This window comes from Phalacrocorax aristotelis, chromosome 1, assembly GCF_949628215.1.
Source record: "Phalacrocorax aristotelis chromosome 1, bGulAri2.1, whole genome shotgun sequence".
NCBI lineage: Eukaryota > Metazoa > Chordata > Aves > Suliformes > Phalacrocoracidae > Phalacrocorax > Phalacrocorax aristotelis.
Genome location: NC_134276.1, coordinates 7328111 through 7341664, shown reverse-complemented (window position 1 = coordinate 7341664; position 13554 = coordinate 7328111). Strand labels below are relative to the sequence as shown.

Sequence of the window (13554 nt, the reverse complement as noted above, 5' to 3'; positions counted from 1 at the left end):
CCCTTTACAGACTGGGATTTCCCTTCTATGGAACCTAATCAGGGACCTCCTTAATTTAACAAAATAGGAGTATCTCAGCTGAATTATGGACATTCTTCTCTTAGAAGCCTACTTCACATAATACAGTCACATGCTGCATATGCAAATTATACAAGTATCCATATGCTTAATTTATACAACTATTTAACCAAACTGGCATAATAAATATGTCTAGTTAGATACTTGCAGTAAGTGTGCAGCTGTCTGGAAGGAGGTACAAATTCACCATCAGTGAGATCCAAACTGCAGCTGTCATTAATCAAAGCTCTGCCCTTGAAAATTCATCGTTGTGATACTGCTGTGACAAAGTGGACTTTTACTGCTGTTTCAAATGGGAAGATTTTACTTCCTTAAAATAATTCAAGTTGTCTAGTGGTGCAGATGCTGTGAGAAAGCCAGTTCTCATGTTTGTTCTCAACACAGCAAATAAGCAGAGGAAAGATCATCAAAATGTTATAGAACACTAAAAGTGTCTTGTAAAATGTTGCACAGTTAAATGCTGAACTTTTGCATGGCACGTAGAAAATCCCTATTGACAGTATTTGTGTTTAAGAGAAATAATTGATGTTTCTCGGATCAATGAACCAGAGATAACGCAGTCAGGAAAGATTTGATTTTTAGGTAAAAATAAGTTTTTTACAATATTGAAAAGGTGGTGTAGAAGGAGATTTTGTCAAGATGAGGTTCCATGTCTAAAGATCTGCCATTCACTACATCCTTTGATCAGAAAAGAGCAGTGGCTGTCAAAATTATTCACCCACTGGATTGACAGGGAAGGAGAGGTTTGCACAAGCTCAGGGAATGAAACCAGAGCAATCCAGAGAGCTTTCTCATGGTGAATACGGCCAATACTCACATCATAGAATCATGGAATGGTTTGGGTTGGAAGGGACCTTTAGAGGCCATCTCGTCCAACCCCCTGCAGTGAGCAGGGACACCCTCAGCTAGAACAGGTTGCTCAGAGCCCCGGCCAGCCTGACCTGGCATGTTTCCAGGGATGGGGCATCGACCACCTCTCTGGGCAACCTGGGCCAGCGTTTCACCACCTTCATCGTAAAAAGTTTCTTCCTTATATCCAGTCTGAAATCTCCCCTTTTTTAGTTTAAAACATCACCCCTTGTCCTATTGCTACAGGCCTTGCTAAAAAGATTGACCCCATCTTCCCTATAGTCCCCCTTCAGGCACTGAAAGGCCGCAATAAGGTCTCCCCACAGCCTTCTCTTCCCCAGGCTGAACAGCCCCAACTCTCCCAGCCCGGCCTCACAGCAGAGGGGCTCCAGCCCTCGGAGCATTTTTGTGGCCTCCTCTGGACCCGCTCCAACAGCCCCGTGTCCGTCCCGTGCTGAGGACCCCAGAGATGGAGGCAGCGCTGCAGGGGGGTCTCCCCAGAGCGGAGCAGAGGGGCAGCACCCCCTCCCTCGCCCTGCTGGCCATGCTGCTTTTGATGCAGCCCAGGATACAGTTGGCTTTCTGGGCTGTGTCAAGGCTTAGCTCTACTTAGACTATGAGCCTCCATTTCTTTTCAAAGATTAATAACATCTTTCCAAAGATTTTGGTTTTCATGTAGTTGTGGAGAATATGTGAGCCTGATTTTGTATTCATAGACCAGCAGTTAACCACGCTTCTTCACAGACAACATGATATTCGTCCAGAGAGGTCAACAGGCCAGTGGATCTACTTGGATACACTAAAATCAAATTTAGCTATGAAAACAAGTTTTTGGATGCTTGCTATCAGGCAAATTATTTAGGGTAGATGAAAGATGATACATTTGAATTAAATCAATGGGGACTATCTGCAACATCTGAAGAAGTGTCTGAAAGTATATTCTGACAATGCTTGTGAGATGTCTCCCAATACCTTGAATGCACAAGCTGTGCCATGTAAACGACACATGCTTGGGACCATCTTCTAGCACTAAGCTTGGATTCATACTTTAAAACTCTCCTAATATCCAGAACTAAGCAGCTACATGCACCGGTTTATGGAGATGATCCCTGGGCTGTGAACTGTTTGGGAGAATGATGGTTGGATGGGTCAAAACCCTGTAAGAAACCATGCAAGCATTTTTACAGTATAGATAATTGAATCTTCCTGTGTGGAAACATGCCTGTTCCCAGGTTTATTCACTAATAAAGACATTTCCAAATATATTTCAGCTGTCAGTATGTTCTCAGAGAGTCGTTTATTGGACAGTGAGAGCGTGCACATGGGCAATTAGTTAACTTGCTGTAAATCCATACCCCTGCTTGCCTTGCAGTGACCTTGCCACGTAACTACTGAGAATTTGCTGACTGTAGCTTCTTCTGCATTTGTGAGCCATCTGTTCAGCCCTAGCACTTGTGCATATTGCTTGCACATGAGATCTACACCACTCAACTGGATGCTGTTTTTATAAGAACATTATCCGGTTCAGAGGGAGAAGAGATTCCCCATCACCCTCAGCTGTGCAGTCACCCACCAAAGATTTCAAATTCACTCACAGTGTCATTGAGAGCCTTTAAGGTTATAACCTATGCACAGTAAATTCTCCAAGTCTTTTCGCTGGACTGGACTGTGGAAATTGTACTTCAAAGCAAAATGCTGTGTTTTAGCCAAGAATTATTGTAAATCTATTGTTTAGTGAAGGCTCCCCCCTTTGTTCTTTGCTCAACACTTGTCAAATAGCTTCTGATTTGGGAAAAAGCATTGCAGTTTGTGGCAGGGTTCTAGTATATGGCAATATGTGATGATCAGTGAGTTAGATGACTACCATGTCCCTCATGTCCAGTGATTTTCAGGGACGGCAATGAAGAGGATGCCCTCTTTTTCGAATTCTAATATTCTCTCAGGCTCTTTTGCAGCAAAAAGAAGAGGTCTGGTAGAGCCACTACCTCAAGCTATAACATTTTAATTTTAATCATGACTATTTTTGTACTAGTAGTTTTCAAACAGATGAGGACTGGCACTGAAGAAGCTGGAGGAATTTGACAATTTGAATGAACAACAATCCTAACTGTGAAGAGAAGATTTTAATGCAGGAACATCCATATCTCCTATCGTTTCAGCAGGCCTTAGCATATGTTTGCCTTCCACGATGATACAAGTCCTGTTTCAAAAGAAGGTTCTTCAAGAAACTTGCAGTTCACATTTGAGTACAAAGCTTGCAGAATAGGAATTTTGACTGAAAAATCATTCAGTTCTTATATTTATCCTTAAAAGTGGTGCTGGATGAGAGCATTTTGCCCGCACGGGTTATCTCACAAACCTGGTGTAACCATATCACAGGATCACAGAATGGCAGGGGTTGGAAGGGACCTCTGGAGATCATCTCGTCCAACCCCCCTGCTTGAGCAGGCACACCCAGAGCAGGGGGCACAGGACCGTGTCCAGGCGGGGTGTGAGTGTCTCCAGGGAAGGGACCCCACAGCCTCCCTGGGCAGCCTGTGCCCCTGCTCTGGCACCCGCACAGGGAAGGGGTTTTTCTTCATATTGAGGTGGAACTTCCTGTGTTCCAACTTGTGTCCATTGTCCCTTGTCCTGTCTTTGGGCACTAATGAAAAGAGTCCAGTCCCATCGTCCTGACACCCACCCTCTAGATATTTATAGGTATTGATGAGATCCCCCCTCAGTCTTGTCTTCTTCAGGCTGAACAAACCCAGGTCTCTCAGCCTTTCCTCACAAGGGAGATGCTCCAGCCCCCTGATCATCTTGGTAAATCTCCGCTGGACATATGACACAATTCTTATTACAAGTTATTTATTAGTCCATTCAAATTTGTAATCCACTTTGAAAAGGTGTTTATCCCATTAAGTATCGAGTACACATGCCCTAGCATTCCTGTGTCTTCATCTCTAATTCTTTACTTACCACCCACACTGCTTAGCAAAAGTTTAGAAGTGGCCCTTTTGTTTACCCAGACGTCTTGATTTAATGCCAACACCCCATTTTAATGCAAAATATACCTGGCATAACATCATTACAGCACTATTACTGTATTGTGCCTCACGACCTCATCCCTATTTCTGCAGAGATCCATTTCCTCACCACCTGAAAATCAATATACAAAGCTACAAGCAAAAATACAAATCTGGTGTTTGACAAAAGACTGTTGGAGTTCATTTCTCAGACCTCTCTTTAGTGAAAGTAAAGCCAACCTGCAAGAAAACCAGGTACGAGGAGGGAAACCCAGCAGTTCTCTGGCTGCATGGCCTTATTACAGGGACCTTCACAATATAACCTAATGCTACACCAGAAAAGCCCAATTCTGTAGGCAAATGCCAAAGGAAATCCCACAGCACCCTGGTACTTCAGGAGACACTTAACATCCTGGGGCTGAGGAGCAATATGTCAATGAAGAGGTACTTCCCTCAAAAAGGCACAAATTCCACCTTTCCATCTCGATTGCAGAAGCCAAAGGTGAAAATGTAGTGAAGTGAAGTGAAGAAGATAATTCACAATCTCTTTTTTAAATTTACTAACTGGTTCTATTGATTTTCTCCTTCAAGTGAAAATTCCAAAGGAAGAAATGATCTTGACAGAAAAGGTCATGAGTGACATAAGAGATAATAGAAAGGTGCTCCAACAGGAAGCGTGTTTGGCAGTAAGTCCCAAGCCAAAATGTCTTGCATGATAAACAAAACACCTAGCAAAACTAAACAAATAGCACCTGTCCCTTACCTCCCCCAGAGCCCTGGCAGTGACTTTATCTCATTAAAGTAGTGGATGTCCTTATACCATATTTACAGTCCTGTTTTTAGGTTACTCTAACAATTGTTACAGCCCCAGACAAGTAGTCAATGAAGGAGGCATATATTTTAATTTGTGTGGAGTATCAACTGGGATTCTTATGTTGTCACCAAGACACCTCACTTAATCCCCAGGAATCACCAACAAAGCTCTTGGGAGATCTTATCCTTCCCTCTGAGATGCAACCTTTGCACCATTCACAGGACAGATTTTCTTGCCCTGGTGCTTTGTATGTCTCCAGCTCAGATTCTTTAAGTAAGGAATATTGAAACTGATGCAAAAAAATCCATTGCACAACTAGATACCACCTCCCAGCTAAAGATGGTTCCTTCTCCTTCAGGAGTGACCATTCAGAAAAATAAGGATGTTTCAGAAACAATGCCAGCTCCACCCAGCACCAGATATTTTTTTTAAAGCATGTTTTAAAGCAGTAGTTGTTTTCATTGTTCGTCTATGTTTGCTGTTGTTATTGTTCTGCTTTGTCTGAATTCTTAGTAAGCAATTCAGCCAATCTAACCAGGTCACCTCAGCTCAGGCAAACAGGATCTCCCGCTTTCAAAGGCACCACCTCTTTCCAATGCCCACAGAGAATTATACCCTTATATTCAGGGGTATAACCTTCATTCCAAAGGCAAACCCAATTAGGGACTGAATCCCACCCTGAAGGTTCTTTTGGCCTGTGGATGATGCACAACTATAGGTTACAGTCATCGAGGCTGACCTCTGCTCCTAGCTCAGCTCAGAGAAGACTGGGAACTAAACAAAATCAGTGGACCCTCACCCGCAGGTGGTTGGGATAACAGCAAGTTTAGTAGAATACTAATAAAATACCTGTTTTCAATTTTGTATTCCCATTAAAATATTGATCCTTATTGCATTAGAGTCCATGACGCTGGTTAATTCAATCATAATCACTCAGATTGCGTGTTATGAGCAAGTACCACCCAAAGCAAGACTGGCAGTAAAAAGTGTCATAGATGGCAGCTCCATCCACAGATAGACATACATTTGTCCAAACTGTAAGACAAATAATTTCTAGTAATTAACATATCTGTAAAAATAACAATTTACCACGAACAATGCAAAAGCACAAAACCACATATTTATTAATAATTTGTACACCAATAAAAGCTCATTGTCCCCTCATATTTTCATATGTTCCAATTTCTAATTACTGCTTGCCATTTTCTGACCCACTCTTGCTCTAGGTGGATATCCTACCCCACCTTCCATAGCGAAGATAACAAAACCAAACAAGAATAGGGCCTTGACTGGGTCTAAATTCTCTCCAAAAGAAATAAGTCAGACAATGTCCTGCCTGATCAACCTAGTGGCCTTCTATGATGGACTGACTACATCAGTGGACAAGGGAAGAGCTACGGATGTCATCTATCTGGACTTCTGTAAGGCCTTTGAAACGGTGCTCCGCAGCATCCTTCTCTCTAAACTGGAGAGATACGGATTTGATGGGTGGACTGTTCACTGGATAAGGAACTGGCCGGATGGTGGCATCCGGAGGGTAGTGGTCAATGGCTCGATGTCCAGATGGAGACTGGTGACAAGTTGTGTCCCCTCAGGGGTCTGTAGTGAGACCAGTACTATTTAATATCTTCATCAGTGACATAGACAGTGGGAGCGAGTGCACCCGCAGCAGGTCTGCAGATGACACCAAGCTGAGCGGTGCAGCTTACATGCCAGAAGGACGGGATACCATCCAGAGAGACCTGGACAAGCTGGAGAGGTGGGCTTGTGCGAATCTCATGAGGTTCAACAAGGCCAAGTGCAAGGTCCTGCACCTGGGTCAGGGCAACCCCTGGTATTGATACAGGCTGGGGGATGAAGGGATTGAGAGCAGCCCTGAAGAGAAGGCCTCAGGGGTTCTGGGGGATGAAAAGCTGGACGTGAGCCAGCAATGTGTGCTCACAGCCCAGAAGGCCAACTGTATCCTGGGCTGCATCAAAAGCAGCGTGGGCAGCAGGGTGAGGGAGGGGATTCTGCCCCTCTGCTCCGCTCTGGGGAGACCCCCCTGCAGCGCTGCCTCCATCTCTGGGGTCCTCAGCACGGGACGGACACGGGGCTGTTGGAGCGGGGCCAGAGGAGGCCACAAAAATGCTCCGAGGGCTGGAGCCCCTCTGCTGTGAGGCCAGGCTGGGATAGCTGGGGCTGTTCAGCCTGGGGAAGAGAAGGCTGTGGGGAGACCTTATTGCGGCCTTTCAGTGCCTGAAGGGGGACTATAGGGAAGATGGGGACAATCTTTTTAGCAAGGCCTGTAGCAATAGGACAAGGGGTGATAGTTTTAAACTAAAAAAGGGGAGATTTCAGACTGGATATAAGGAAGAAACTTTTTACGATGAAGGTGGTGAAACACTGGCCCAGGTTACCCAGAGAGGTGGTTGATGCCCCATCCCTGGAAACATTCCAGGTCAGGCTGGCCGGGGCTCTGAGCAACCTGTTCTAGCTGAGGGTGTCCCTGCTCACTGCAGGGGGGTTGGGCTAGATGGCCTCTAAAGGTCCCCTCCAACTCAAGACATTCTATGATTCTATGATTCTATTCTATGATTCTATGATTCTATTCTATGAATGCTTTCCATTACAACTTGAGCCTGACAGTGTAAATCTGGATGATCTCATGGTATGATGTAAGCTTTGGATTCCCCAGTTAAACTCCGTGTTCAGTCACAAGTGTCTTACGAGGTCTTGGGTCAGTCACTGAAGCCTTTGTTCAGACCAGCTGGGTTTTGCAATCTGTAAACAAAGCCCCAGCAGAGCCACGGTCAGCTGGGCACCACACCACAAGGATAGGACTCCTCCAGGTGCTTCTGTGTTATTGAGACCTGGACATTAGAAGTCTCATTCTCACCAGACACACGTACTGGGATGCTGCATAGGTGTCGAATGGAGACACTGAACTGTAGCCAGATGCAGGGTTAGGGAGCACTGTACACACAGACACCTAAAACTTCTTTTTGATGAAATGGGGAATATTAGTTATCTCCCTATTCCAGATGAGGGCTGTGAAGATGTGGTCAAAATAAAAAGGCACTGCTCTGAAGACCATCTAAATCTCTCAGATCGGTTGTCCTCGTTGTAAACTCAGATATCCACCTATGAACCGCACAAAACACATCCATTTTAGAATGCTTTTTCCACTTTATGTTATGAGCAAAAATTAACAGTCTAAAAGGGCTTTCTAATTCTTCATCTAATGAGACTCTATACAGAAAAGCAGCTGGGGCTCCTGCTCATAAACACCTTGCTATAATTACAAGATAAGCAAAAAAATTAGGCTTTCTAATCGTAATAAATTACCAAGCAGAAAATGTAATAAAATCTAACAAGGTCTCTCTCTATTGCATTGTGTTAATACAAGCTTTTTTTATTACCATCTACTGCAAAATCCCATGCATGCAACTAAGTGAAGAGCATTTTACTCAGGTTAAGTAGAGCACCTATATTTCTGCAATTATGATACTTTTGGAAAGTCTGTGATGACTCTGTTCCCATCCAAAGATAGGAAGAGAAACCAAGCCAGCCTTATAGCAAGTTTTGTGTGACGGCTCTCAAGTGCATTTAGAAATTTGTCAAAATGGCTAGGAAAAAGGGCTTTAAATAAACAAATAATGCTTTGCACAACCATAGTGCCTCTCATCCAAGGACTATCATGAATTTGATAAATATTAATTAACTCCCATACTGCTGCTTTGAAGTAGGCAAGGGATATATTTAAGTATCACTTTGTTTGCTACTGGAATTCATTCCCCCTTTCCGCTCTTGAGCAGGATGCAGCAGCTCTTTAACAACACACATGAATATTAAACAAGCATTTTAGAGAAGAAGTAAGGAATACTTAACCCAAAAGAAAACCAGAGGGATTTACATGGGTAGAAAGCAATTACTTAAAGCAGCGGCCCCCAGACTCCGTGGGTGACTTTGTTCTCCTTCAGCCACCTCGGTTTTAAATTTAAATTTGTTGTGGATATAATATTGGAGGATCTGCAGTCAGCCTGTAACCTCTGAGCTGCAGAGAGGGAAACACTGGCACAAAATCTGGGCCAGAATTGGTAGAATCTTGCTTTTATTCTGATAAAATGAGCAGGGGACTTAAGTGATCACAGCGCAGTAAGAATTTGACTTTATACTGCTGAAACCAGACATGAATAGCTGGTTGGAGTTCAGAGGATTTGATAATTAAGCCCTCAAACAGCTATTCCTCCCAGCCAAACACTGTCTAAATGATGCAACCTCATTTTCGACACATCCTACCAAGTATGGAGTACTGTACTCAGGAGCAATGGTCATTGGCTGGCTCTGGGCTTCTGCCCCATTTCTCTTGGTAGTTGCATCAACGGGTTGCACGTGGCAGAGACTTCACCACCTGGAATTCACAGTTTTGGGGAAAACTGTGGTTTGCTCACGTATAAATGGCGACACAGACATGGTAGCAAATGGGAAATATCTTTATGGTCTCACAGCACATCAACTACTTAATATCTAGCTCTCTCAGCGTGATGACTAAGTTCTTGCTCGGGCAGATGAAAACTATGAGAGAAGATTCAGATTCATAACAAGACAAAATTCGCCAAGCAGCCATTCAAAAACTGCCACAGAGACGTTGCTGTCTGTGCAGCAGAAACCAAACAGGAAGAGCAGACAGCTTTCCTTTACTGTGAAACATCACCACTAGTTGTTTCTTGTCATGACAGAGAGGGCATTTAAACAAGATTGGCATTAGTTTGGTACCTAACTATACGTTTCTTTACTATTTCAGTATTCCCCGTTGCAATGGGTGGGGGCATTTTGTCAAGGAAATCTCCAGAGTTAGCCCTGTAAATAGGTAATTTAAACACACTTTGTGTACTTCAAATATAATTTTTACAGGCTTTTCCTAAGCTATATTTGAGAAATTTCACCAGCTAGCCCATTCTGACAGGCTATCCAAATTACTGGTTTAGTTTTACACCAAATCTACATCAGCGCTTCCAGTTTCAGTATTAGGATTATATTAACAGCTTAATTTGTACTTTGTCATTAAGCAGAAACAATTCTGGCAGGTCACCCAAACATTCATCTTATTTGAAAACATCCCATCTTTATTTTTCCATCAAATTAATAAATGAGGTCACCAGACGGCCCTTTTAGGATCATTGAGTCGGGCTTCTTCAGTCTCACGTTCCTTGTGTGCTTTACCACAAACCTAAAAATCCTTAACATTGCCAGCACATCACCTGAATCATTTCACAGAATCACAGAATCCCAGGTGGGAAGGGACCTCAGGGATCACCTAGTCCAACCTTTCTAGGAAGAGCCCAGTCTAAACAAGATGGCCCAGCACCCTGTCCAGACGACTCTTGAAGGTGTCCAACGTGGCCGAGTCAACTGTCCAATGCTGGCACTCTCATATGACCACACCACCTCCAACAAAAACCCAAATTACTCAAACACAGAATTCTTTCCTGAATCAGGTCTCCCATATTCCCAACACATGACAGCAGGCCTGGGACCACACGTTATGAGTGACGTGCCACAGAGCAGGGGTAGAGGGACTGTCTGTTTGACATGCATTAATGAATCCATTCCTCTAAAAATAATTTATTTCTTAGAAAGGTCAAGTGTCTTTCAGTGAACAGTTAATTTTGCAGCCAGGCATTCAACCTGCCTGTTGGGCACTATGGTAACTTAGTTACCATTTTGTAGAGTTAGAACTTGACCTAGCAGAATATTAGCATCTTTCTCCTCTTCAGTGTCGAGGAACGGGAACAGACCTTCATATGGCTGATTTGAGAGAGACCGTACCAGGCAGTACTTTGCTTGCCCTGACAATAGCTCTCTGCAGGGCCACTACTCCCACACTTCTGCAGAGGGCTTCCTGAAAGGGAAAGCAATTCTTACATGCTTTCCCAAATCCCTTAAGTTTCTGAGCACAAAACCATTCTACATCCCCACCTTGCACTGAAGAGATTTGTATTTTGTTTAGATACACGGCACAAAACTGTAGTCTGAGCACGTGCTAGGCATTTGGATGAGGTTTGGTGGTGGTGCATTTTACCTTGGAGGTTGATCCACAGGTAGAGAGCGTACACATGACTGCAATACGGATCTTAAATGGGCTTACTCATTTCTACGTTGAAAAATCCTCCATGCTAGCTTCCTGGACATATTTGTTTTTACCTAAAACTAAGCAAATCTTTGGACAGCTAATGAATTTGCACAAAGAGATGTTGCTGAGAGATGTTGTTCTCCTGCTTGCCTTGGCATCATGGCTAGTTGAAACTTTTTGAGCAATTCCAAAAGATAGCCAATGGCTGGAAGAACATTAAAATATCTCAAACTGGAGTTCAAAACACTGGGAACTCACAGGTATTCATGGGATAAACTTGATGCAGTAAAAGATAAAGCGTGTCTTAGGACTCTTACACCACACGGCAATGTTGTCTCTGATCTCACAAAAGCCCTAGTGACACTCAGAAATCATTACACACTTCTGCTAAGCAACCCATAACATGCTGAAACACAAAACACTACGATTACTGTGGACAAAAGAAAATGATGCCAACAGACGCGTATATTTGAAATCAATGTTACCACAAGATGTCACTCTAAACTTTATTTAGAGAAAGGGTTTGACTACTTCAACTTTCACGAGATCAGAGTTAGTTTTTTCCAAGTATATTTATTTTCTTCCAAACTGTATTTACAAAACTTAAAACACAAATTAATTGCTTATAAGGTAAAAACAACTAAACCAACATGAGAAATACAGACTACCACACCAAAACTCACTGGTAAATCCTCAGAAGACAGGCTGGGTATGAAATGGTGATAAGAATAAAAACAGCAGTCGTTGGGGTTTAGATGTCAAAGAAGAAAAAGAATGAAGTTACAGTTCTATATTGCAGTTCAACACTGGAGACTAAAAATAATTCAAGAAAAAGCAAGACTTGGGAGAAAATATCCAGTACACAATGCAACTCTGTATCTATGAAGTGTAACAAGAGCAAGTGCCGGAGTTCACACCCGGGGCAACCCTGGCTGTACAGACAGCCTGGGGAACAAGAGGCTGGAGAGCAGCTCTGCAGAGAGGGACCTGGGGGTTCTGGTTGACGGGAAGTTGGTGAAGGGTTTAGAGGAGAAACCCTACGAGGAGCAGCTGAAGTCCCGTGGTTTGTTCAGCCTGGAGCAGAGGAGGCCGAGGGCAGCCCTCATGGCGCTCTGCAGCTCCCTCCCAAGGGGAGGAGGAGGGGCAGGCGCTGATCTCTTCTCTCTGGTGACCAACACCAGGACCCGAGGGAATGGCAGGGAGATGTGCCAGGGGAGGGTTAGGCTGGGTGTTAGGAACAGGTTCTTCCCCCAGAGGGTGGTGGAGCCCTGGAACAGGCTCCCCAGGGAGGCATCACGGCACCAAGTCCGGTGATATTCCAGAAGCACTTGGACACGGCCCTCAGAGACACGGTGTGAATTTGGGGTGTCCTGTGCAGGGACAGGAGTTGGACTCAATGATCCTTGTGGGTCCCTTCCAGCTCAGGGCATTCTATGATTCTGTCCCTCTGTCTCACTGTAATTAGGTCAGATTTCTCCTGCTATCTAATTACTATCTGTTTTGAAAGATACTCCTCCACAATTCCTACTGCTACCTCCAGGTACTTGGATTCTGGGAAGACAGTGAATCTCCTAACAAATTCCCTGATGAAAATGAACAATCATATAGATGAATATATATATGTAAAAATATGCTATTATATCATGTATGTGTATATATATGTGACGAGAATATATGTAATTTGCATGTACATATATATATATATAAAACCAGAATTTTGGTGGGAGAAGGCAACAAAGGCACTCTTGAGCCACATCCCTACCTGCCTGTGGTGGAGGCAGAGGACCAGCCCAGGGCATGCAGCAAGGCAGTGGCAGAGCCAGGATCTGGAAACGAGTCCTCCAAACAAAGCCGCTCTGACACCACCTTCTCTGACATTTCCGTTATCAGCTGTACATCGAAAAACATGTTGATCCCAACCCCAGTACCTCCAAGAAATACGCCTTCAAAACACTTATTTTGCAGAAGAAAACCACCTAATTAATCTAAACCATCTAACTATTGGGACACTGGGACAAAAATCAGATCTAGGAGAAAGGAAATGGTACCTTTGGCAGTGCCAGCATCTCCATTAGCTCAAGCAGCGAAGGCTGGTGTGAAGAGTCCATCATTTTGACCTCATTTTGAAACATGTGTTATCGATATCATCACACAATGGAATTTGTGATGAGAAGCTCCTTAAAGCCTAGGAAATCACTATGTAAAATTAACTTCAAAACACTGATAAGGTTGTAAAGGTAACTCCCAAAGTTAGAAAGTGTCACAGTCACATGCCATTTTTCTCTCTGCTCTGACACTTTATTCTGTATACCGAATGGGCCTGCTCTGGGGAAGCTGCCTGAGCAAACTTTGCACCATTTATCTCGCAGGAGTTGAAAGGCTGAGAGCAGTAAGAAGATTTCTTGGAGGTTCTTTAGCTTAAGAGCATTAAATGCCACCCTGGGAATTAGATCTACCTCTGACTCCTACAGAGTCTCAGTAATGGTCGGGAAGTCATGTACGCTATATTTTTCCAAAACGATCACCCAACAGATGATCCTCATGTTTTAAGGGCCCAAAATGAGACATTGGGACAGTCTTGCTGGAATAGTGATACTACCTGTTGCAGTTGTAGCTGTGGTCAGACATTAAAAGTGGTGTACGTGTGATGTGTCAGGTCAGAAGTGTGTCAGGTCAGGCCTCTAAAATAA

General features: G+C 43.7%; 1 protein-coding gene across 1 annotated transcript in view; it reads right to left on the bottom strand.

Annotated features, from left to right (window-relative positions):
- Positions 1 to 13554, bottom strand: part of DLG2 (discs large MAGUK scaffold protein 2) — a 1060076-nt gene that overhangs the window by 1018562 nt on the left and 27960 nt on the right. The window lies entirely within an intron of this gene.